Here is a 4,060-nt window from a genome sequence, read left to right as displayed (position 1 = left end):
GGGAAGAAAGGAATGTCAGTGCCATTTAGATGGTTATGGTCTTGTCACCATCATGCTAGATGTTTTCTACTGCTTTTTATATATATAAAAAAAAGAAATCAACATGAATTTTAAAATTAAAAAAGTGGAATTAATGTCTTCACTAACAATTTGTAAATCAAATATTTCATTATATTCACCTTTTTATGGAATAATAAAAACTTCAAATAAGAATTCTTAAAGTATATAGTGAATTTAGCATTATAATGAAGTTCAAGAAACATTTCCGATTTTAAAGACATGAAAAAAGAAAGGGAATCAAAATGAAGATTATCAATCATTGCAGAATAATTTGAGGAAATAATTATTCCAAAAGTACAGTTGGAGCTGACAGACCTCCAGCTATATATGTTGGCTGTTCTATGTGATGTAAATTATTGTTATTTATTGTTTCAGATTTTACTGTTAGAAAAATTATAATGTAACTTTTCTTGGTTACCATATATTGATATTTACATAATAGGAAAACAGTATACTTCACAAATACTTAATTGAGAGACCAAAAGTTCAGTTTTTTAAATTACTTACACTTTTATGCAAGTGTTAATAAAACATTATGGATTATTGGGGTAGAATATCTTTTTAATTTGGTAGCTCATGAAGAGTCTCAATCAATTAATCATTTTTCATATTATTGAAATATGTTTATTCATTATATCCCATTGTGTAAATGCAGATGGTGTGGGATAGATTATGTTTCTAGAATGGGAACACTAAATTAACAAACAACAAGGCCATCAGAGCAGAATTCCTTTGCGAAGATGCAATTGCTGTGCTCCTCTTTAACAATGCTTCTTCCACTGTAGCAGCCAGCCCCCACGACCCCCTTCAGGGATCCTTGTCTTTGGGTGTTTACACCCTTCTGTTGATTCATCCCATACCAAATGGAGTTGACTGTGTAGCAAACTGGGTATTGTGAAAATTAGAGGATAACTTCTAACTCTAGGTCATAAATAACATTCAAGATTTTATCTTGTTTTCTTGTATCACTTGCTGTGGGAAAAGTTAGCTGTTACCTTGTGAGATCACTCAAGAAGCCATATTATGAGACTTACTCCAAGGAACTCTTCAGACTTGAAAAACCTTGAGCCATAACCATGATCTAAACTACTTTTAAGTTCCTGTTAAGTTTGGGGAGATTTGTTACACAGCAAGAGAAAACTAACATTCTCTATCTTTAGAACACCTTAATTATGTCATGTGTTTGGCCATGGTTTCTTCTAGCTACTTTTTACACTGTTGCTTGGGTTTCATAATGTCAAATGTCTTCCACTGATTTCTAATTACCTGTTGGCCTTCAGCCTGTATTTCCTCTGTTTTTTGAAGGTTTACAGTTTAACATCTAGCCTGATAGGACGTAGAGCTGAAAGCTCCAGAACAACCATCTGCAACATTTGACATTAGTACCAGTCAACATTATTCACCAGAACAAAATTAATGGCGTAACTAAAGAAACAACAGAGGGTGATACCCTTAGGGGAAAATGCAAAACGGCATATGAATGCTCATTGACTGAGAACTTAGAATGATACCCCTCATATATATTGGCTTACTGGCTATGAGAAAAAACTGAAATATTTATATTATATTTGTATCAATCAGGAAATGTGGATTTTGTTGTAATGTAAATAATCCCGAAATCTCAGAGATTTTGTAAAACAAAGATTATTTCTTGCTCACTCTGCTTATCCATGGGTTTACTTAAAAGTTTACTCTGTATCATCCTTACTTCAGTCTAAGATAAAAAAGCTCTTGGAACATTTCCAGTCACCATGGCAAAGGGAAAAAGCTAAGGTGATTTATATTCACTTTTGTTCAAATTCCATTGGGCATGGCTAATTTCAAAGAGGAAAAGGAAATGTAATTCTACTGTGTGCACAGGAAGAATATTTGGCCAACAGCATATATGCTACCATATTTGTTCAAAAAATATCAATTATTTCTGAGATGACTATTTAGTAGTACAGTAAACCAGCACTGTATAGTCAGTGCTATATGAGACAGACTTTTAATGTGACTTTTTTCTGGCAAAAGTGGGAGAGGGTAAGCTGGAAATAAAATGTAGTGAGAATATAGAAGGAACAAAAAGTTTAGAAGGATAATGAACTAAATTTATCTGTTATTTGTATTAAAGACCAAATGTCTTTGAGCACAAAGAAGAGGAAAGAATGACATTAACTAAATGTTTGAAGAATCAAAGAGTGAATGGATAAATGTGTGAAGCCATAGAATTTTACTGTGTCATTAATGATCCTGGGTGGCTCCAAGACTCTGATGTTGACCCAATCCATGTAATAGTCTCTTTGATTAATTGGCTACCATTCCTAGAATGCTCAGTACTACTTGGGTCAAGTACAGACTTGGGTCACTCTGGAGTCCTTGAACTCATGGGAAATTGTGATTCATGGGAAATTGTGTCAAGTCTGGACTGTACTGAGTTTGGCACACAGTGAGCTTGGCCATTTCTCTCTCTTTGAAGACCCTTCCTTATAAGCTGTGGACTTCTTCCTTTGCAAAATTCACAAGAGAATCATAACCCTGGATATTTACCATTAGCTCATGAACACAATTACAAGAGCAATGTATTCTCTTTGTATACTCATTATATTGAGATAGATGCTAATTCTTTTTTTACGTTTTTTAAAAAGTTTATTTATTTTGAGAGAGAGAAAGAAAGTGTGAGCGTGGGGTAGTGGCAGAAAGATTGGAAGAGAGAGAGAATTCCAAGCATCATCTGTACTGTCAGCCCAGAGCCTGATTTAGGGCTCGCACTCATGAACTGTGAGATCATGACCTAAGCCAAAATCAAAAGTTGGGCACTTAACCAACTGAGCCACCCAGATACCCTGTTCCTTTTTAAATAACATTCTGTTCTTGGCTTTTGGATACATTATTTTCTTATATATCTGAAGACCTAGAGCTAATAGATAATTTTGAATTTTTTCTGTATTCTTTGGGTCACTATCTTTCCCTCTGAGTTTAGATTTTAGTCTGTCATACTGATGACTTTACTTCTGTGTCTGGTAATCCTTAGTTACATTTTAAGAATGGGACTTCATAAACCTGAGTGAAAGCTCAGAGTACAGTCACAGTTTGCTGATGGTAAAGCTCACTGTAGGGGGATTGACTAGTAAGCCAGCATTTTCCTAGGAGAACCCCAGATTTCAGTTTGTCTGAGTCTTTTCTTGGCGTCCATTCAATTTTTTCAGAGAGGTGTCTTGAAGTCTCCTACCTAGAACCTCCTGTTTCTTGCTGTCAGCATTTTGAGAGCAGAGCCAGAGAAGGGGATGGAGGTTTTACAATTTAGTATTAAACTTCCGTTTGTTTTAGTCCTGTATCTTAGCCTCAGCCTCCTCTATGCCTGCAATCCATAAAAGTGGTGGCCAGTTCAGTCCTTTTTTTTTTTTTTTTTTTTTTTTTGAGAATAACAGCCTCTTTCCTGCTAGGGAGAGGGTGGAGGGAAGTGTGTGTGTTGTATGTGTGTATTGTGTGTATATATACACACAGGAGGTTCATCTTGTCTATGTTTACACTTATTACCACTCCTGCTTTTCAGCCCTGCACTTCGTCCTTGCTGCTGTAGTCAGCCCTTCAGGACTTTCTGGCCCACTTCCTGGCTGTGTCCCTCTGATCTGTCTATACTTCCCTACCTGCTTCTTTCTAAATAGTTGTTGAAATCCTATGTCAGCAGTTTTTTTTCTTTCTTTCTTTTTTCTTTTCTTTTTTTTTTTTTGTAGGCACATACCTTTGTTTTTCTTTTGCTATCATTTTGGCAGAGGTTGTAAAAGGAGAAGAGATGCGTGCATGTAATTAATTCACCATTTTAAACCAAGAGCTCCTTAGGATTTTTTTCTCTAAAGCACCAAGCAATCAGACTTTTCACAAGAGCCCTTGATCTTTACATTCTTTTTTCCCCATCATTTTGCGAAGTAAAAAAACCAAATTTACTCTTTGATCTAGTAACATGGCTGGAAAAATCTAAATAAATAATTGTCTACTATAAAGCATTTTCTCTTCAGCT

This window comes from Suricata suricatta, chromosome 6 (genome assembly GCF_006229205.1).
Source record: "Suricata suricatta isolate VVHF042 chromosome 6, meerkat_22Aug2017_6uvM2_HiC, whole genome shotgun sequence".
Lineage (NCBI taxonomy): Eukaryota > Metazoa > Chordata > Mammalia > Carnivora > Herpestidae > Suricata > Suricata suricatta.
This window is presented reverse-complemented; position numbering follows the sequence as displayed.